Here is a 23008-nt window from a genome sequence, read left to right on the forward strand (position 1 = left end):
GACTCCAGACGGGTCTGCTTCTCCAGGACCTGGACGTGGAGCGCTGGGGATATGCGTTCCAGGACCCCCATCTGTTCTTCCGACAAGTGGCCCCGACGCCCCTTGGCATCCGCTGCCTTCAAGAGGCGCCGGGCCTTGTTCAGGGTCCTGGACCTGAAGTCCTCCCAGCGCTTCCTGACATGTTGTAAGTCCCGGACTGCCACCCCCTCCACGTTGATGGCAGTCACAATGTCAGTCCAGATCCGAGTCCGTCCTTCCTTGTCGGCGCGGGAACTTCCGAAGAGGGCATCATACTGCCCCAGGACTTGCTCCACCAGGACACCAACTTCGGTGGCACTGAAGCTGGTGCCCCTCTGCCTCTCTGGCCGGGGGTTGTCAGTGGTCCCAGATGGTGTTTGCCCCGACATGACAACCCCAGAGGCAGGAGTGGGTGGGCAACTGGGTCCTGGGGCTGGGCTGTGGAGCGATGGAATCCCAGTCGGGAGTCTTCGGTTCCAGCAGGGGTGGTCACAGCAACAGCACCCCTGGCTGATGTGCAGGCAGCAAATGGCAGTGCACGTGGGCAGCAGGCAGTCAGGCAGCAGCAGATGGTAGGTGGGAGCGTGCTCGGGGCTCTGGGGGGCAGTAGTTCGGCCTTCTGGGCAGGAGCATGGTCTTCCGTGTGCTTACGCGTGGCCAGCTTGGTACGAAGTGATTTGGCATGTGAAAATCCTGCACGTCAGCGTGAAAATCGAGGAAAGGCCATTAGCGCGTAAGCGCGTCAGCACGCATACGCGATTCTATTGGACCAAAGGCCCTCAGCGCGTAAGCGCGTCTGTGACGTGACCCGCACGGGTGTTTCCCACACAGCACGTGATGACAGAGCACACGTGGAAAGACTGCACGTCAGAGTCTCATCGGGTGTGATTGGTGGAAATGGCCCTACACGCAGAAGTGACAAAGCGTGTAATTGGTGGAAATGGCCCTACACGCAGAAGTGACAAAGCGTGTAATTGGTGGAAATGTCCCTACACGCAGAAGTGACAAAGCGTGTAATTGGTGGAAATGGCCCTAGCGCGTACACGCCGCGTAAGTGACGCTGGACGTGTGGCCCTGTATAAAAGGTATGTGTAGAACACGTTTTCCTTGTACGTGCTTTTCGTGGAGAGCGAGTGGGTGAATTCTGTACTTCTTGTCGTTTCACACGCGATTTACTTCACGGCGTTTCAAGTTCGTATTCCCTGTTACCTCTGACAGCTTTTTCTCTTTTTTCGCTTTTACTGGTTTACCTGGGCCTGTTCCCTCAAACAGTGTTCCCTTCTACTGTTGTCCTGTCTCCTCAGACAGCGTACAAATCTTCTTTTGGCGGGGGTGTTGCCAACCAAACGTGCTCCTTTTACACGCTCGTTTACCAGGCAGATGGTGAGTCACGCACGTATCTAACATCTGTGCTTGCCCCGTGTGTAGCCTACCCCTTCAGAGGTCATTCTAGGCTGGGTGTGACACACATACGTTCATTTTTGTGTTACTGGGTGCCACAGCGTAGTGCAGGTTTCACTTTCTGCACACGTGGTCTAGGAGGGGTTGCGTGCACGTCATCTCCCTTTTTTGGGGCTCCTGTGCATAGCGTGACCCGTCATCTTTCCCCAGGGGTTACAATCAGCCTTGCAAGAGCACTAGGGTACAATTACCATCTGGTACCCAACCCCTTTGACCCCCTATTGCCCAGGACAATAGTTTCAAGCCACTCCCATACGCACATTTACATCAGTGCCATGGCTGGGAGGCGAGGATTCCGTAAGGGTGGCAAAGGTGGAAGAGCCACAAGTGGTGGCCGTGGTGGATCCGGTAGGGGACGTGGTCGTTACTTGCAGGGTGAGCCTGTCCCCCCATGTGTGGAGGACCAGTCAAGGGCACCCATAACCCCCCCTCCCGTTGAGGCTGATGTGGCTGACACCATCCATCCTCAGCCCTTGTTGGACCAGCCCATTGTGGCACCAGATCTGGCTGACTCCATGGCTGACTTCCAGGTCAGCAGGCCTATGACACGTGCGCTGGTGCACGTTGATGTCACCATGCCACGTGCATCTGGGCCAGCAAGGTCATCTGCTGCACCAAGGAGGCAGGGCGGAGAGGCTGCAGGGGCAGCTGCGGCTCCATCCACCCCAGCCCTCACACACCCAGCCAGGACAGTGTCGGTCCTAGTCCATGCTGCTGACATTCCCCCTGACACCATCACACTAGAGCCAATGCCTGCACCAACTCCCATGCTGAGTGTGCAATCCCACACTCCTGATACAGAGTCCACCAGGGCTCCTGCCCCTAGTGTCCAGAGCGGCGCAGGACACTCAGGATCACCACCACCTTCCAAGCGGAAGAGGAAGAGTGCTCATCCGGCACAGGCTGATGCCCCAGACACGGCTACACAGTCCGGCCCATCCAGGAAGCCCAGCTTCACGGATGACGAACTGAATGGACTTGTCGAGTATGTGTCCGGACATGACAACGAGATGGTCATTGTAGCAGGATCCAAGACCACACCTGCACAACGCCAGGCACACTGGCAGACCGTTGCGGACATCGTAAGTGCCCTTGGAATCGTGAGGCGCACAGCCAATGATTGCTATAAGCGCTGGAATGACCTAAAGCGCAGGGCAAAGAGTAAGCTGGCCTCAAGTCATGCCGCAACTCTAGTGACTGGAGGTGGGTCTCCAGTAGTAGACATGGAACTCACTCCACATGGGTTCAGTCCATGGCACCTAGCACTTTGGGGAATCGTGCCACACCGTAAAAATCCAGGGCGGCAGCATGCCTTTCTGCAGGTGTTCTGGGCAGGTATATGTGCCTGCGGATTGATGGGCGTGCAGTCATGATGTTCAAGACCTGGTGTAGGCAGCGTGACTGGGTGGCCTGTGACACCCCACCCACTATGGCACTTGTCCGCTGAAATGATCCAGTGGCTAAGAAGTGCAGTACATTGAGGACCTTCTCCAGGGGGCTGAGTGCTTGGGAGCACAGGGTGGGTGATGTGAGGTCATCCTCCCACTCATTCACCAGGTCCAGTATAATGTGTGGTGGAAACCTGTACCTCCCATACACCTGGTCATCAGGCATCCCGAAAAGGCTGGTTCTGGGTGTGAATATTCTGGCCCTGACTATCCTCCTCCTCCTCCTTTGGTAGCCCACTGCCACTGCTGCTAGGAAAGGTATGTTCATCCTGGCGTCTGAGCTTGTTATTGTTAAAGTGCGCAAATGTATGCTTTGCCCGTGTTCTAGGCGAGCGTGTGACCCGCGCACCCCTGGAATCCAGTTCCCAGTCCAATAGCGTGTGGAAATTCACACGCACCACGGGATACAGCGTGTGACCCGCGCACCCCTGGAATCCAGTTCCCAGTCCAATAGCGTGTGGAAAATCACACGCACCATGGGATACAGGTTCGATGACGTACTTGCGTGTGTAAGTGCCCGCGCACCCATTAAATACACGTACATAGGCCAATCGCGTGTACGCGCACTTTTGTCCAATTACACGCGATGACACTCTGACGTGCAGTATTTCCACGTGTGCCCCGTCATCACGTGCTGAGTGGGGAACACCCGTGCGGGTCACGTCACAGACGCGCTTACGCGCTGAGGGACTCTGGTCCAATAGAATCGCGTATGCGTGCTGACGCGCTTACGCGCTAAGGGCCTTTCCTCGGATTTCACGCTGACGTGCAGGATTTTCACGTGCCAAATCACTCCGTATCAAGCTGGCCACGCGAAAACACACGGAAGACCACGCTCCTGCCCAGAAGGCTGAGTTACTGCCCCCCAGTGCCCCGAGCAGCCTCCCACGTGCCATCTGCTGCTGCCTGCCTGCCTGCCTGCTGCCACCGTGCCCTGCCATTTGGTGCCTGCACATCAGACATCTGCAGGGGTCCAGTTGCTGTGTCCACCCCTGCTGGAACTGAAGACTCCCGACTTGGATTACATCGCTCCACAGCCCAGCCCCAGGACCCAGTTGCCCACCCACACCTGCCTCTGGGGTTGCCATGTCGGGCACTTCCACATCTGGCACCAGTGGCAACCCCAGGCCAGAGGGGCAGAGGGGCACCAGCTTCACTGACACCAAAGTTGGTGTCCTGGTGGAGCATGTCCTGGGGCAGTATGATGCCCTCTTTGGATCGTCCCTGCACCAGCAAGGAAGGACGGCAGAGGATCTGGGCCGACTGTGTGGTTGCCATCAACGCGGAGGGGGTGGCAACCCGCGACGTCCTGAAGATCAAGAAGCGCTGGGAGGACTTGAGGTCCAGGACCCTTGTGAAGGCCCGGCGCCTCGTGGAGGGGGGCCGGGGCCGCATGAGTTCCATCCAGATGAGGGCCCTGGAACGCGTACGCCCAGCGCTCCACGCCCAGATCCTTGAGAGGGAGGCCCGTCTGGAGTTGAGCGGTAAGTGTCCAAGCATTACTGTGTGAGACAGGGCATGTTGCGGTGTGCTGGTTCTATGATACTTGCCTGTATGTGTGCCATGGGCCATGTATGCATGTATGTGTGCAGGGACATCATGGTAATGCATGTGCGACCAGTGATGTGTGACCCACATGGTGTTGCATGTCTTCAAATGCTGCATGGGGAGCCCTATGCAGATTTTGAACATGAGAGCATGCCAGTCTCTGTACCTGGACATGGGTGGGGGTGAGGGATGGGTGCTGATGCCAGGTACATATATGGTAGCCATGTCTGTGTGCCTGACCTGCGTGTCTGTGACTTGTGCATGCCATGGATGCATGACACATGTGTGTGACAATGCACAGATTCAGTGAAGCAGCCAAATTACCCTTGTATCCGCTGTGTTTGGTGTGTTTGGGGCCAGATGGATGTGACTGAGGTGAAGTGTGTGCATGTGATAGGCATGAGCCATGATGCATGTGAGTTACATATCATTGAATGTTTCAAGAGTCCATTGGACATGCATGGAAATGTCCATGGCATGCACCATGCCTGTTACTGTGTGTGTTTTGCCTGGACTGACCCATGTGTTGTGGAGGGACATGATGGAAGTGTACTTTGACAGTGGTGCTCATCTGCTATTGCTTCCTGTCTAGGGGACCATTGTACAGTGCCCTGATGCTTGTGTTCTTTGTCTCCCTCTACGCAGCGGCTAGTGAAGAAGAGGGCGGAGACGGCGCTGTGGAGCAAGGCGGCGGGGATGCCCCCACGGCTGCAGCGGAAGGGCTGGGTGAGCCCCCACAGGGGCCTGCTACGGTGGGAGACGGTGAGGAGCCATCCAGGTTGGTGGTTTGCACAGAGGAGGAGGAGGCCGCCACTGGGGCACACATGGGGCCTGGTGGGGGCATCCCTGCTGGTGCAAGTGGTCCAGTCCAGGGCCAGGGGCAGGAGGCAGCACAGGTCACCGTGGAGGGGCCTGTGCATGTCGCTGTCCCTGACCCTGTGAGTGCACCACCATGCACCAGCAGGGATGCCCCGTCCCAGGCCCGTCCGCAGGTAGAGGGGATGTCCATGTCACCTGACTCCACTCCACCTGCGGACGTGGGAACCCCTGGCCGTGCGGAGAAGGTCCTGATTGGGGTCGCAATGCGCACGGCTGTGATTCGTGATGCCGTGCGTGCTTCCCGGGAGGAGCACGCACGTCATCACGAAGTGCACCGTGCCGACGTGGCCCAATTGGGATCGGCCATGTTCGGGGGTTTCCTGCATGTGTTGGCCAATGTGGCGGCCCTCTCCTCCTCTGTGCAGGCTATCCACCAGTCATTCTCCTTGCCGTCTTCCAGCCCAGATGCCACCAGGGCCCCCTGTGGACCTGCCCCGACCAATGCAGCCAGCTCGGTGGGGATCCCATCCCTGCCACAGTTGGGAGTCAGAGGTCCAGCAGGGGTGGACAACACAGCAACTGGACCCCAGCAGATGGAAGATGTGACAGCATCATCAGGCAGGGCACGTGCACGACGGCGTCAGTGGTTTCCATCAGCCTGGATGCCGTCGTGCTGGCAGAGGCAGTGGCGTCGGAGGCAGCAGCGGGCTCGACGTGGGAGGCATCATGGCTCGGGGCCATCAAGATCAGAGGGGCAGGCATCGGCCGGAGGGCAGGGCAACCCTGGGATGGTGGTGTCTTCCGTGTGGGAGCAGTTGGTCCAGCGGATAGGTGCGGAGCGGCAGCGGGCGGAAGAGGAGCGGCTCGCCATGGTCAGGGCGGAGTTCTCCATGCGTCGGGCGTTGAGGCGGGCTGAGTGCCTCGAGGAAGCTCGCAGGGAGTTTGAGCTGCACATGGGGTTATCCCTGCGAGACCTCGGGGCCAGGACAGAGTCCCGCCTCCAGGACATCGACATGGAGTTCGATGATGCCCTGGCCAGCAACATCAACAAGTGAGCCGCAGGACTTGCCCGCTGCCTTTGTATATAGTTATATAGTTAGTTAGTGTTAGGTTTCCTTTATTTGTTTTTATTATTTTGGACCACTCGGACAATGGCCACTTTTTTGTATATATTTTTTTCATTAGGTAGTAGTAGGTTTCCTTTATGGTGTTAGGCTCATGGACCCTGGTACATTCCTGTATTTAGTTTGTTTTTTGAAGGAACATTTTCTTTTTTTCATTATTGTGTTCACCATGTGGAAATGGTTTTTCATTCTTTTGCTTCTACTTGATATTGCTTTGGTCAACATTTGTTTTTGTATTCCTTTTTCGTTTTTTGATTTTTACTTTTGTTCTCCAACATGGACCATTTATTTTGTTATCCACATAGTTGTATGTTTTATTTGTTTACTTATTTTTAATCTTTAATACATTTTTACTTCCACTTGTGTTATTTTGTCTTTGGTTTCATACATGTCATGATATGGGTTTTGACATTCACTTGCAGCCATTGTGTATGTGTGTGTGACGGACATGTGTTCATTTACATACTTGCCATTGGGGTTGTGTCATGTAATTGCATTCACTATGTGGGTGGATGCAATCCTTGCCTGGGTGTTTGTGCTGGGTATGCTGCCCATTACTGCCATGATTGTGTATCGTCAGGACCTGTGGGCAGGGGGACATGGGTGGGGGCCTGGTGGAGGCTGCCCCTGGTGACTGGGGGGGTGGGGGTGGTGGGAGACATGAGTGGGTGCCTGGTGGAGGCTGCCCCTGCACTGCTGGGGGGTGGGGGTGGTGGGAGACATGAGTGGGGGCCTGGTGGAGGCTGCCCCTGCACTGCTGGGGTGTGGGGGTGGTGGGAGACATGAGTGGGGGCCTGGTGGAGGGTGCCCCTGCACTGCTGGGGTGTGGGGGTGGTGGGAGACATGAGTGGGGGCCTGGGGGAGGGTGACCCTGCACTGCTGGGGTGTGGGGGTGGTGGGAGACATGAGTGGGGGCCTGGTGGAGGCTGCCCCTGCACTGCTGGGGTGTGGGGGTGGTGGGAGACATGAGTGGGGGCCTGGTGGAGGGTGCCCCTGGTCGCTGGGGGGTGGGGGTGGTGGGTGACATGAGTGGGGGCCTGGTGGAGGCTGTCCCTGCACTGCTGGGGTGTGGGGGTGGTGGGAGACATGAGTGGGGGCCTGGTGGAGGCTGCCCCTGCACTGCTGGGGGGTGGGGGTGGTGGGAGACATGAGTTGGACATGGGTGGGGGCCTACTGGCAGGTGCCCCACAGTGCTGGGGGGTGGGGGTGGTGGGTGACATGAGTGGGGCCTGGTGGAGGGTGACCCTGGTGGCTGGGGGGTGGGGGTGGTGGGTGACATGAGTGGGGGCCTGGTGGAGGGTGCCCCTGGTGGCTGGGGTGTGAGGGTGGTGGGTGACATGAGTGGGGGCCTGGTGGAGGCTGCCCCTGCACTGCTGGGGGGTGGGGGTGGTGGGAGACATGAGTGGGGGCCTGGTGGAGGGTGCCCCTGCACTGCTGGGGTGTGGGGGTGGTGGGAGACATGAGTGGGGCCCTGGTGGAGGGTGCCCCTGGTGGCTGGGGGGTGGGGGTGGTGGGTGACATGAGTGGGGGCCTGGTGGAGGCTGCCCCTGCACTGCTGGGGTGTGGGGGTGGTGGGAGACATGAGTGGGGGCCTGGTGGAGGCTGCCCCTGCACTGCTGGGGGGTGGGGGTGGTGGGAGACATGAGTTGGACATGGGTGGGGGCCTACTGGCAGGTGCCCCACAGTGCTGGGGGGTGGGGGTGGTGGGTGACATGAGTGGGGCCTGGTGGAGGGTGACCCTGGTGGCTGGGGGGTGGGGGTGGTGGGTGACATGAGTGGGGGCCTGGTGGAGGGTGCCCCTGGTGGCTGGGGTGTGAGGGTGGTGGGTGACATGAGTGGGGGCCTGGTGGAGGCTGCCCCTGCACTGCTGGGGGGTGGGGGTGGTGGGAGACATGAGTGGGGGCCTGGTGGAGGGTGCACCTGCACTGCTGGGGTGTGGGGGTGGTGGGAGACATGAGTGGGGCCCTGGTGGAGGGTGCCCCTGGTGGCTGGGGGTGGTGGGTGACATGAGTGCGGGCCTGGTGGAGGCTGCCCCTGCACTGCTGGGGTGTGGGGGTGGTGGGAGACATGAGTTGGACATGGGTGGGGGCCTACTGGCAGGTGCCCCACAGTGCTGGGGGGTGGGGGTGGTGGGGGACATGAGTTGGACATGGGTGGGGGCCTGCTGGCAGGTGCCCCACAGTGCTGGGGGGTGGGGGTGCAAGGGGACATGTGTTGGTGTTCATTAGTTCAAGGAGACATGTGCCTTTGCTGGGGGGCATGCCCATGTTGGGTGGGCTGCCTGCGGGACATGACCAGGGATGCAGGGTAGTCCCCTGTGGTGTGGGCTGCCTGCAGGGGCCGTGGAGGGTGTACAGGGTACACCTGGGAGGACCCACACTGTCAAATCACATGTGGGACTCCCCGGCACCTCTGAAATACACGTACCGTGCAGAAATCGCGTGTAAAACTTCCCGCGCACCCCTGAAATACACGCGCCCAGGCTATTCGCGTGTAAAACTTCACGCGCACCCCTGAAATACACGCGCCCAGGCTATTCGCGTGTGGAACTTCCCGCGCACCCCTGAAATACACGTGCCCAGGCTATTCGCGTGTGGAACTTCCCGCGCGCCCCTGAAATACACGCACCCAGGCTATTCGCGTGTGGAACTCCCCGCGCACCCCTGAAATACACACGCCTAGGCTATTCGCGTGTGGAACTTCCCGCGCACCCCTGAAATACACGCGCCCAGGCTATTCGCGTGTGGAACTTCCAGCGCACCCCTCATATTCACGCGCCCAGGCTATTCGCGTGTGGAACTTCCCGCGCACCCCTGAAATACACGCGCCCAGGCTATTCGCGTGTGGGAATTCCCGCGCACCCCTGAAATACACGCGCCCAGGCTATTCGCGTGTGGAACTTCCCGCGCACCCCTCAAATTCACGCGCCCAGGCTATTCGCGTGTGGAACTTCCCGTGCACCCCTGTAATACACGTAGCCCGCTCCCCCAGGCCCGATCGCGTGAGGAACTTCACGCGAACCCCTGTAATACACGTAGCCCGCTCCCCCAGGCCCGATCGCGTGTGAAACTTCACGCGAACCCCTGAAATACACGTAGCACGCTCCCCCAGTCACGATCGCATGAGGTACTTCACGCGAACCCCTGTAATACACGTAGCACGCTCCCCCAGGCACGATCGCATGAGGAACTTCACGCGGACCCCTGTAATACACGTAGCCCACTCCCCCAGGCCCGATCGCGTGAGGAACTTCACGAACCCCTGTAATACACGTAGCCCGCTCCCCCAGGCCCGATCGCGTGAGGAACTTCACGCGAACCCCTGAAATACACGTAGCCCGCTCCCCCAGGCCCGATCGCGTGAGGAACTTCACGCGAACCCCTGTAATACACGTAGCCCGCTCCCCCAGGCCCGATCGCGTGAGGAACTTCACGCGAATCCCTGTAATACACGTAGCCCGCTCCCCCAGGCCCGATCGCGTGAGGAACTTCACGCGAACCCCTGAAATACACGTAGCCCGCTCCCCCAGGCCCGATCGCGTGAGGAACTTCACGCGAACCCCTGTAATACACGTAGCACGCTCCCCCAGGCCCGATCGCGTGTGAAACTTCACGCGAACCCCTGAAATACACGTAGCCCGCTCCCCCAGGCCCGATCGCGTGAGGAACTTCACGCGAACCCCTGTAATACACGTAGCCCGCTCCCCCAGGCCCGATCGCGTGAGGAACTTCACGCGAACCCCTGTAATACACGTAGCCCGCTCCCCCAGGCCCGATCGTGTGAGGAACTTCACGCGAACCCCTGAAATACACGTAGCCCGCTCCCCCAGGCCCGATCGCGTGAATGACTTCACGCGAACCCCTGTGATGCACGTACCCTGCAAATCGCGTGTGACACTTCCCGCGCACCCCTGTATACATGCACACGTATTTTTTGTCAGCGGGTGTCCGTGTTTGTGGGTACCCCTTTGCACGTCATTTTTCCTGGAGGGCCACAGTATGGGACATTCATCATGGCAGTATATAGGTGCTATTTGTTGGCGCACCTTTTGGCGCACATTTCTTACAGCCGCAGAGACGCTACCGCCTCCTTTCTTGTGGCGGTCGTGTTTGTGCCTGTGCGCTGGTTTGAGCGTGCGCTTTTTTCCCCTATTCTATTCCATGAATACGTGTTGTAGGCGAGCGTGTGGGCGTTCCGCGCACTTGTGCCCTGTACTTCCCCCGTGCCGCCCACGTTTTGGCAAGTTGTTCCCCATTCCGAGTGTTACGCCCGTGTTCCGCCTACTTTTGTTGCGTGCGCCGCGCTATGTGCGAATTTCGCTGTGGCCTGTGCGATTTTCGCTGTGACCTGGCGCACGCTGTTAGATGGCCTGTGCGCCAACGTGCGCCAACGTGTGCCGTGCACTTTTTTATCGCACATCCGCTGTTTTTCTCGCGCACGGCCTTCCATGAATCGACGTGCGCTGCTTTTCGTGCGATTTTCGCACTTGCACTGCGATTTTCGCTATTCCACTGCGATTTGCACGTTTTTGCCCACTTGCGCCGCGCTAATTATTCCATGAATCGGCCTGTATGTTTCCGCTTATGCCATATGCTTACAATCTAAATACCCTCGGTCAGCCCCTTCAGGTCTCCTATCGGTTATGCCTGTTCCTGTCCTTGGCAAATGATTTCAACAGATTTTATTGTTGAACTACCATTATCGGACGGTTGTACGGTAATCATGGTCACAGTCGATTACTTTACAAAATTGGCTCATTTTGTTCCGCTTCCTCGGATTCCCACCGAAGCCCAGATGGCAAAGATTTTTCTTTCACAAATGTTCTCTCTTCACGGGCTTCCTGAAACAATTGTTTCTGATCGCGGTTCGCAATATACGTCTCGATACTGGCAGCAGGTATGCAAGAGTTTGAACATCTCCCGAGCGTTAAGTTCCGGGTTCCATCCACAGACTAATGGTCAGACGGAACGTCTTAATCAGACTCTGGAGGGATATTTGCGTTGTTACATTTCTGCCTCGCAAGACAACTGGTGTTCCTTGTTACGCTTGGCTGAGTTCGCCTATAATAACTCTCATCACTCCGCCTTGGGGCGCAGTCCTTTCTTTTGCTCCTACGGTTATCACCCTATGTGTTTTCCCAGTGGTCCAGTATCCTCGTCTAAATTTCCCGATGTGGACAATCTCATTGATACTATTCAGACGGGATATCGGACAGCTAAGACCTCTCTTCTGGAAGCCCAGGCCCGTGTCAAACGCTTTGCTGATAAGCATCGCACTCCAGCTCCGAGATTGGTGCCGGGTGATTTAGTTTGGTTGGCCTCCTGATTTCTGCCCCGACATCTGGTGCCTTCCAAATTGTCACCTAGATACTTCGGTCCCTTTCCCGTTTTGCAACGATAGGGATTGTCTGCTTACAGACTCAAGCTCCCTCCGTCTTGGTCCAGGATTCATCCTGTATTCCATGTGTCCCAATTGAAAAAAGACGTTGTTGATCGTTTTTCCTGAGTAAGAATTGGTGCCCCCCCTCCTGTCGTCACTCCGATGGGTCCCGAATATGAAGTGGCTGGCATCTGCGATTCTCATCTTTTTCGGGGACGTCTACAGTTCTTGATTGACTGGAAGGGGTATTCTCCGGCCGATCGCTCATGGGAACCTGCATCAGCTGTTCATGCTCCAGATCTGGTCCGCCAGTTTTCTCGATCGCACCCGAATAAACCGGGTGGACCGGGTCGTTTGAGGGGGCATACTGTCATGCCTCTCCGAAGGCGTTGGTCCTTGTGGCATCGATGGACCTTGGGACGGCGGGTGTCGGCCATTTTTACTGGCAAGATGGCCGCCGCAACTAAAGATGCGGGTCTAGATGTTGCACACCTCAGTATCCAGGAAGTACCATCCCCCTACCCGAGAGAAGGTTTATCTGTTCCTGAGAATGACGCACAGATGCGTTGCTACTCCTCAACAACAACGCTCCATGAGTTCGCATCTAGGATCATCCTGAGACGTCTTGCAGATTCCTAACCTTTCTGTATCTTACACAATCTTTATCCTATCTCGATTTCAGTGCCTACCGTACCTCGTCTCTGTTTCCCGACTCCCTAGACTCCAACTCTTTCTCGCTCCAAACGGCTCACCGGTTCCTTTCCGGAACACGGTAAGCGACATTCAGACTATCCGAGATCCTCCACTTTCCGAACGTCTCCCTACTCAATTACCTTCTCCCTTTTTTACATCTACAGACATACGTGACACGGGTACCACTCCAAACCCTTCACTACTGAATCAACTCCAAGCTCTGCCCTTCTTTCTATCCAGGGATTCTCAGAAGTTTCCGGCGGGCACCTTTTCTCGCAGTTCACTCCTGTTTAAGGGTAATCTGAATTATAATCTCCAACATTTCCACCTCTCACCTACCTGCAAGTACTTACTATTTTCTTTCTTTTTCAAGACCACCAGTCTCCGGACTTCACCTGAATCTCCACTGCATTGAAGACAACTTTCCTGCAGTCATCGACACAGGGTTTTCTTCCCAGAGGGTTTCCTTTAGATCTCTTCTCCTCTCAGGTTTTTTAGTGGGGAGAAGGGGTATCTGGGAGTCTTTTCGCATTTGTCCCCCCTGTTGGAACAAGCAGATTCCTCCCACTACTGGAAGGTCACAGTCACAAGGCGAGGAAGAGAGGTACCGGTGAGTCTTTGGGATAAGCTGCCAGTTATTAAAGTGTTTATTTCTTCCTGTGAATTATCACCGGCATTACAGCTGAGTCATGGGAGCCGTGGTTCGTACAGCTTTGGTATGACATCCATGAAGCAACACCTAACGTCGTTCCACATTGGGGCCATTTGCAAGGTTGTACCTTGTGATCAACGTAGTAGGTTGAGTTCCTCTACCACATCCTCCGTTTCCGCTCCTCTCACCACAAGAGACACTCTTGCGGGAGAGCGCATCCCTCCAGCTGCCTCACAGGCCATTCATGATGCTGTTGACCCTTACCTTTCAAGGGTCACAATATTGTGTATGTACTGCGACGCAGTACTCTGCAGGGGGAGAGTCTTTGAAGTGCTTTCGAGACTACGGTCACGGAGCAGCAGAAGACCTGCTACCTACCTAATTAAGGCCAACCCTACATCTTCCTCTCTCCACCTGCCATTTCTTATCCCCGTGGTTGGTGTCCCTTTGTTACCCTTTTTTCCCCTCCTCTCCTAGTGTGTTGTGTGTAAAAAACCAAAAAAAATATAAAAGAACAAAAATAAAAAAAGGCTCTTTTCAGAGCCGCCTTTCACAGTTTAAAAATAGAAGTGGCAAATAAACAGTGCAGGGCCCTGGGCATTTTTCGGAAGTCCACGGACAGTCCTAGGACATATAAAGTTTTGGGGTGCTGCCCTAGCAAAGCCAATGCACTTTTCTCTGGGAGGAAGTGGTGGCTCTGAAAAGAGCCTTTTGGTGGTGTTTTTGTGTGTTTGAAAAACTTGAAATCCTCAACATCTACTGCCAAATACATGATTTTAATTCCAAAAAAGGTCACAATGCATTTTGTACATTTCTCAGAAAAATCTGATTGCCAGCATAAGTAAGATGGACTCCATCTCTGCAGAAAATGTATGTGCTACGAAACATAATATTTTCATTGTGAAAAGAGGACATGCAAACATCTCTTAGAAAGGCACAAACAGTTTATTGACATTGTGCCTCGCTTTCTCCATTTGTGGACCAAATGAAGAAGAACGCAGCCACATTTGTCTTTGCACAGTACGAGAACAAATTACTTCGGAATTTGGAAACATGTCCATGACCTTCCCAAGTCCTTCTTTCATTGTAAATTGCAAAGAAATTCCAGACACATGTCCTAAACTGTTCCCACCACAATGAATTATAATTATGTCTGGATGATGCTCTATCTCTAAAGCAGCACAGAGAGCTACCAAGTCCAGCCACTTCATTCCACGCACTCCATGCTAGTGCACTTCCATATGAGGGAATCCAAGATCTGCAGCTACTCCACAGTGTTCGGCATGCACCTCCAACCAATGTATCCATGAGTCTCCCAAAATCCAGATAATCTGTTTTCGGAAACACACAGCCATAGCTATCTGTTCTTCTCTCAGGAAAAAGACGTTCTGACAAAATCTCTCCTTACACAACACACCCAGTAAACTTTACTGACCAATCTTTAGCTCCGCTCATTCTCATTTGCATGCCTCTCCACCTTAGAATCCCTGTATGTAATATGCACTGTCCGCGGACTACTGCCATGTCCGCGGACATTTAGAAAGTCTGAGCGTGGTGAATGTAAATTTAAATAGTGTGCCCCATTTCCCCTTTGAGGTTGGCTCTGAAAAGAGCCTTTTTTTGTAGATGTTTGACAGACACCTGTTATTTTATATTTTTTAGGGTTATTTTCTTCTTACTTTACTACTCAAATCTTCACATAACCTTCTCCAAAGCAACCCTTACATTCCAAAACAGCATGGCATTTCCCAAAAAAGATAAGGACATGCCATCTTCTTCAAAATAAACAGCATTACTGGAATCAATATTCTCATTATTACAGAAAAACATACCAGCTCTAAGCATGAAAGCACACATGCCTCGGTTGATTGCACACCTAGCAATGTTTTGCTGAGGACAAATAACAGAACTATTGTCCCATATTGCCCTAGGTAGTAATCCAGAAAAATTACTTTTGCATTTGGAAGGATGTTCATTCCTACTTGAACCAACTGTTCCAAATCTGCCAACAAAGTAGGGGCACTGACATAGCCCAAATGGAAAGCACCATAGTGCAAAACTACCAGATGGGGACTGTTCATCCTTCCCATATCTTCACAAACTTGTAGAATTCGCTGTACATTGCAATCAGGCACAGCGCTCCACATCACCACCACTCCTTTAACATCGAAATTGTTTGCCACATGCCTGCATTGAGCATACTGCTGTAAAGCATGCACCAACATATCTCCGAGCACCAACACCCTGACTTTCTCCACCTCTGCCATCTTCACTACACACAGTCTCTTTCAACACAAATCCACAACCTCAACATCTGATTGGCTGATCCCTACAGTCCCCTTTCCATGCTGGATTTGCTGGAAAATCCCGGATGTGGCATGCCCTATCTGCGGACAGCCGCGGTGTCCACGAGGCGCGTAACTCTTAGCAGTCCTTCTACCCTTTCCGAATCACTCTCGGTGCCATTCCCTCATTGGATACAGCTAAGCAGTCACACAACCATCCACCAATCACATCCAAGACCTTTACATCTAACTCCATCATCAGATTTCCGCACTTCAAATGTACTGCTGATCACTCTGAGTACAAGTCTCATATCATTGGAAAGCACCCACTACAAAAACTACTCTACAAGTCTCCAAGATTTCTACTTACACCTGCATGCATATCCAGATGCATGAATACAAACTACAGGTATGCATATTTTATTCACGGTACATGTACAACTCTTATGAATCCATATAAACAGAGTAATGCTACTAAACCTGCAAGACCTATACATACATGCCAACTCTCCCTATTTAGGCGTGAGACTCCAGAGTTTTCATTGAAAAATCACTCTATTTTTTTACTGTCTCCTGCCTAAATGAATGCTAATCCCAATGCAATCCTATGGGAAAAATAAATGTTCCCAATTGCTGTGGTGAAATCTCCCTCTCAGGGGCTCCCGGTTGTTGGCATGTCTGCCTATAAAATTAATTGAATGACATTTTTCCCATCTACTATAATCAACTTTCACTTTCAAACCTGTCTGCTATCTACAAAACAGCTTTAAAAAACCAAGGGAATTTCATACACTTAAAATTCTACTCATTTGCAAAGCATGTTGAACTACCATATCGTAAATAAAATATAAAGGCTGCACATAGTCAAATGAAATGCATGCATACACTATGTTCAGGTATCAAACAAGAATACTACTACAAAAACATAAAAAGCAACGTCTAAATTAACATCAGTGCTATAAACACACAAAATTACTAACTTCTTTCTTTTGCAATTGCAGTGAAGACCAGTCTCCTGAAAATCAGCAGCATCTGAACTACAAACAACATATCCACAGAAACCTGCCCATTCCACAAAAAAAGATTAAGTGCAATACTACCTTAATATTCTTACTGTTCCTCAAACACACTGTGTGGTTCATTCATGTAATTTGCACACCAAAAAAAACGAGATTTCTGAACCATTCTGCCCACAAATCCCCATTTATTAAACAGGGATTAGCAGGCAGAATGGCACACAAATCCCTGTTTTTTTTTTTTAACACAAATAACATACTCAACCCCTAGAATGTTAGTATTACAAAACAAAGAACTTGTTTTAATTTTATACCATTAGGTTTACTATTAATGCTTCTCCTCACCACTAGCTCACTTTCTACTCTGATCTGAACCGCAGTATTGTAACACACAAATAGAAAAATAGGCTTCCCAACTCATTGTAGCTGCTCAATGCACAATCACACACCACCACATACATCTTTCCCATCATACTCAGACACTCATGCACACAGCACACATACATTGCAGAAAGGCCCAACCCATACCTTTTTTTCTTTAAACAGACCCCAAAGAATGCCTACCAAAAAGCAAGTCCATGGAAAGCAACGCAGAAATAGAGCAAATGAAAATAAAAGTGTCCAAAATAAGCATCCATCTCCACCAGAGTTTGTACAAAAAGTTCAAACAAAACAGCTAATACAGTGATTTAGCAAAACAAAACAAGCTTCCAGTACAGAAACTTTGCCTCCTCAATCAAAATGTATAACGAAACAGAAAATGATTAAAAAGAATTCGGCTACCATTTCTGCTAAAACTGCTCCTATAAATCTTGATATACTAGCAAGTAACCATACCAAAAAAAGTATTTTAGCAAAAATGTTCCTCCACAGAGTCCTTCAGAATCTTATAAAAACAGGAGACAAATCATGCACAACCCTTCAAACCTACCGTAGAAAATTAATCTTAGAAGCTTTGATAGACAGTGCAATCCTTCTTAAAAGAAAGTTATTCATTTTAGTGTTAAACAGAATGAAAGCACCAACAAAACTAACTACTAAATTACAAGAAAAACTTCTCAATAAATGGAATGTCAACAAAAATAACTTCTTAAATATCTGTGGAGGTGAATGGAGTCACAACACGAGCAGAGAACCGTATTTTAATGAAGAAGCATACAAACAAAACCAAACAAACACAAATGCCATGCATAGCAGTGGACGAGGTTATGAAAAACTTAATTATACCACAATGGAACAAGAAATACTGCTTACAAAAATATCCCCAGAAAACTCAGAATTACCCCTCCATTCGACTGAACCAGAATGTCCAGTCTACAAATGGCCATGCGCGTCAATGTGTAACATTCCCATAAAATCTTTCAGATCTTTACGCCAGTTCCTTAATCAGTATGTGGAAGGCAAAGACAAAATCAAAATGAAAGTGCTGCAAAATATGGATACCTGTCCAGTGCGCAAATACACAGGACTACAAGGACATTCATTAGCCTGCATTTCAGGACCTATTTGCAAAAGCACCTTCCATCATATCAAAATGATATCAACACATCATTCAACTATAAGAAATCTAGTCTATAAACTGTACTATGCCAAAAGTCCTGCTTTAGCACTAGCCAATTTAAATAACATTCTTCTACATGGTACAGCCAAAGACCTACTTGAAGAAATCAACCATAACCAGAAAAAATATTTTGGAAGTGAAAGCCACTTACAAAATGCAATTGCTTTACAACAGACTAGCAACAATTCTACACATGGCAACCTTCTACTACACACATACAAAAAGAAATACTAAAATGTAAAAATACATCTGCTGAAGTACCAATCTATGTGTGTGTGTGTGTTGCAGTAGAACTTTTTATAAAAGTAACACAAAATCTGTAGACGTAACATACAAAATAGAAGACAATGAAAATTCCAAATGGTTTGAATTAGCTCTCTACCTTATAGCAGAACACAAATATGAAATAACTGACCCCTTAATACTTTGCAGTTACTGCACTACAAAACTTGACAACAACCAAACTCCTTCACGTGCTATCACAAATAACTTGGAATGATTCCCACTACCAAAACCCCTGTAACAACTCAATTTATAAGAGAGCACCATAATTCAAACAGTGCACCCATTTCAAGCAATAATACGCCTTCAACCAAAAACAGCAAAATAACCTCCCTCTGAATTGGTGAAATGCATTTGTGGAAAAGTAATTTATTTACCATTATATCTGAAAGAAAATGTGCACACTCTGGGAGTGCAACGTCCAATAGAACAATTTTTAATTGTCTTAGTAAATGGTGTACCTACAAAAGACAAAAGAATTTGGCAACAACTCATAGACTTACATAAAGGTAGACAAGCCTTGCAATATCTAAAAGACAATAATGAATACTACAAAGAAATAAATACTGAAAAAACGTAAAGGAAACAACTGAAATAATTCAAGAGTCACCAGAAACTGGTTAATTTGAACTTCTAGATCCTGCTACAGTATCCAATATTTTAGACGATTATACAATTCATCCATTACACTCTAATGACACCATAGATGATGCACTGGAAATGTACCAAATGCGACAAACCAAAGGATCACCAATCAGCATATGGGAAAAAAGTATAGAAGCACGTCCTTTTCCTCTACTCTTTCCTACTGGCAAAGGAGGAATGTACGATGATAGACCCACTCAGATAACACCGTCAGAATACCACTCGCTACGAATGTATTCCGAAGATCCAAAATTTAGACAAAATGTGGAATACATATTCCACCTACTCTTTGAAAGTGAACTAGCAACTCTATGTTACGGAGTTGCACACATATTAAAATCAGGAACCCACTTTCAAAATATGTCAGCTATGTAATGAATACAAAAAGTGCAAGAAAAAGATGAGGTTTTACAATCAAGCATTACAAATCTGTTAGCAAACATGCGTGGTACGAAAGAGTACTGGTTCCGACGTCACGGAAATGTATGTTGTATGATAAGAAACCTTGGCCCACCCACTTGATTTGTTATATTAAGTTGTGCAGAATATGCATGGGAAGATTTACATGATTTCCTAAGCATATCAAACAAAAACAAAACAAACATAGATATACTAACACCTGGAGAACTTTGCTCTCTAGATCCTGTTAATGTTTCAAGATATTTCCATCATCGTTTCATTGCTATGCTACACTTTATTTGTAATAAAACTGTTCTTCCCCTCAGAGAAGTGCAACACTTCTTTTGGAGAAAAGAATACCAAGCCAGAGCAGCACCACATATCCACATGCTTTTATGGATTAAAGATGCTCCTAAATTTGGTCAAGACAGTGATGCCACTGTTTTACAGTTTATGGAAAAATATGTCACTTGTGAAATTCCAATCGGAAGCAACAAATAGTGATCTTCATGCACAAATTGTACAATTTCAAAGACACAAATGTGGGAAATATTGTCGTCACAAATACAAAAACAAATGGAAATACTACACCAAATGCCACTTTGGTTTCCCTAGAGCAGTTGCAGAAACAGGAGAAGTGACAACTTCATCTCTTTAGTTAGACATAGAGTTAAAGGTAAATCACCTAAGAACACATATTACATATAAAGAACAGAAGAAGCAAAATATATCAATGATTAGAATGCAATCATTGCCCTCTTATGGAATGCAAACATAGATGTGCACTACATTGCAAACAATTCCACTGCAGTTGCATGATATGTTACAGCCTACTTAACAAAAGCAGAAAAAAACAGAGCTTCAAGACCTCTGGAACGACCTATCATCAGATAAAACACTATCTCAGAAATTGTACAGCTTAGGCATAAACATTTTCTCTCATAGAGAATGTGGCTCCTATGAAGCTGCAGATCGTTTAACCGGTACTGCTTTGTATAGAAAATCTGAAAATATAGTATGGCTAAGTCTTGGTCCTGCTAAATCTAGAATAAGAGTTCTCAAATCATACAATGACATAGAAACAATAGCCAAAAATGATCCCAATAGCCAAGACATTTTGAAAAACAATTTACTAGACACATACTACCCGAACAGGAGTACCACTTTGAAAACCATGTGCCCATACCACATTGCCCAAAACTTCACATACAAAAATAATGTAAAACCTGATGAAAAAAAAGGTAGATATAGAGTGACAGATTGTGAAGGCAGCTTAGTGAAACTTACCAAACGAAGCTTAATTAATCATATCAAATTGTCATTAAAAAACTCCTCAACATAAAGAACGATATTACATGTCCCTGCTACAACTTTTTAAACCATGGAGAAAAGAAGACGTGATACTAGAAAACTATGACTCCTATGAAGACGCTTTCAAAGTAAATGAAAGCACTATCATCGATATAAACTTTACACAGTACAAAACAATGTTGCACAATGAACAGCAACACGAAGAAGAACTCCAGGCCAACTAGATAAGGACACTCCTGACAGTAGTCAACCTTCTGCAACAGGAAGCCAAGAACCACTGGCACAGCCACTAATAGCAAATGAGGCAGAACCAGCTATGACAGAAGAAGAGAACACCATGTGTCACTATGAAGAAGTTACAGAAGACTTAACTGTACTACAATCAAAACTGAACAAAGAGCAGCGTACCATTTTTCAAGAAGTAACAAAAGAAATTGCACATGGTGTCCAACATGAAAATAAAGAATCTACCTGCCAAAATTACAAACCTATACTACTATACATCAGTGGTAAAGCTGTCAGCTGTTGTAACTGCCCCCACAGGTTTAGCTGCCTACAACATAGGCAGTGTCACTTTACACCGATTACAACTCCTTCCAGTAGAACACCAAAACAAACTAGAATATTACAAACTTTCTACCGAAGCTGTAATGGAACTACGCAGAGTGTTAAAACAAATGAAAATGCTACTAATAGATGAAGTGAGCATGGTCTCAAACCTAATGTTGGCTTTGATTCACCTCAGATTGCAAGAATACTTAAAACAAACTACGAAGAGCTCTTTGGAGGAAAACACATTATTGTTTTTGGAGATCTTCTTCAATTGACACCAGTGAAAGGTGAACCTATTTTTAAAACCTTAGGACACAAACACTGCCGTAAAACTGTTGGCAGAATAGGACATGTCAACCTTTGGCAACCTTTCCAATACAGACAATTAACAGAAAACATGTGCCAATCTGCAGACCTCACTTATGCCAACATTTTAAAAAGTATTAGAGTTGGTGTAGCACAAGTAGCACAAGCATTATTAAAAACCTGGCACATCCATGCACTTTAAGACCACAATTTATGAGCTACTGATGTTATGGAACAATTAGCACACACAAATGTCAATTGTATGTCCTTAATGCCAACTCTTGCATACTGTTCCAAATCCAATGAAACAATGTTGAAAAAAGAAATGCAGCCAATAATTGAAATTTAATCCACAGACAAACTGGACGCACATGGTATGACACTACCCATGTGTCAACAAGCCACAACAAGACTAAATACCTTAGAAAATTCCATCTCCAACGCAGCTAGATTGGAGAAAATATTAAAATTATCCTTAAACTGTAGAGTAATGCTTACATGTAACCTTGACATGGAGCACTGGGTACAGTTGTTGGCTTTCAAACATACCCACATGACAACAGCATTCAGTTTGTCAATATTCTCTTTGACAATCTTTCAGAAGTAAAAAGGATAGGGCGCTCAACAGCTCGGTTCCTTCTCTTCAAAGACAAGTATGTACAGAGAGAAACATTTTCTCTAACTATAACATACGCAGTCACCAATCACAAATCACAAGGTCTTACCCTAGACAAAGCATTGATAGATATTGGGAACACAGTCTTTAAAGAAGGCATGAGCTACGTAGGACTATCACGCTTACGTACACTTGACGGCCTATTTCTAATTAACTTTGATGCAAGTAAAGTAAACACTGATATTCCTTGCATTTTAGAATACAATAGACTACGTTGACTATACACCCCCATCTAAAAACATATCCTGTTCCACAAAAAGGAAAATGTTGTAAAAGAAAACTAATTCAAACAGAAATGCAACAGGATCTCACTGCAAATCCTCCAAAGAGAGTAAAAGAAGCTAATACTTAATCAATTACCACAACCAAAGAAGAACCTATTACTCAAAGTAACTCAGGTACTTCTTCAAAGAAGCAACACACAAATGACTTGGACATAGAACTATCTGGTCCATTCAAATTTTCAAATATAACTGGTGTAAGTTGCTACGCAAATGTTGATGATTGTGTTGTGAAAGATACAATTTAGGGCAGTGATAGTTAACTGTGCCAAGAATATATCTTGGTCTGGCAGCAATGTAAATCAAATGGCAAAGTGGCTGGAAACACATTTGTCAGATTTAGGCATACGTTATGGCAAGCATGGTTGTCTACTGCCTCCTTTTTAAATCTCATAACAGATTTATCAGATTCTTTTTAATCTTTTAGCAAATGTTTGGCCCTTGCACAAAGAAATCAGAATCCTTAACAATTTGATATTTTAGTTTACCAGTGTCAAATGTCGATGTGTTTAGGGCGCAAAGGTTTATTAAGTTTGAATATGAGCTGTGAAG

Source organism: Ambystoma mexicanum, chromosome 13 (genome assembly GCF_040938575.1).
Source record: "Ambystoma mexicanum isolate Mex_15411 chromosome 13, UKY_AmexF1_1, whole genome shotgun sequence".
NCBI classification, from domain to species: domain Eukaryota; kingdom Metazoa; phylum Chordata; class Amphibia; order Caudata; family Ambystomatidae; genus Ambystoma; species Ambystoma mexicanum.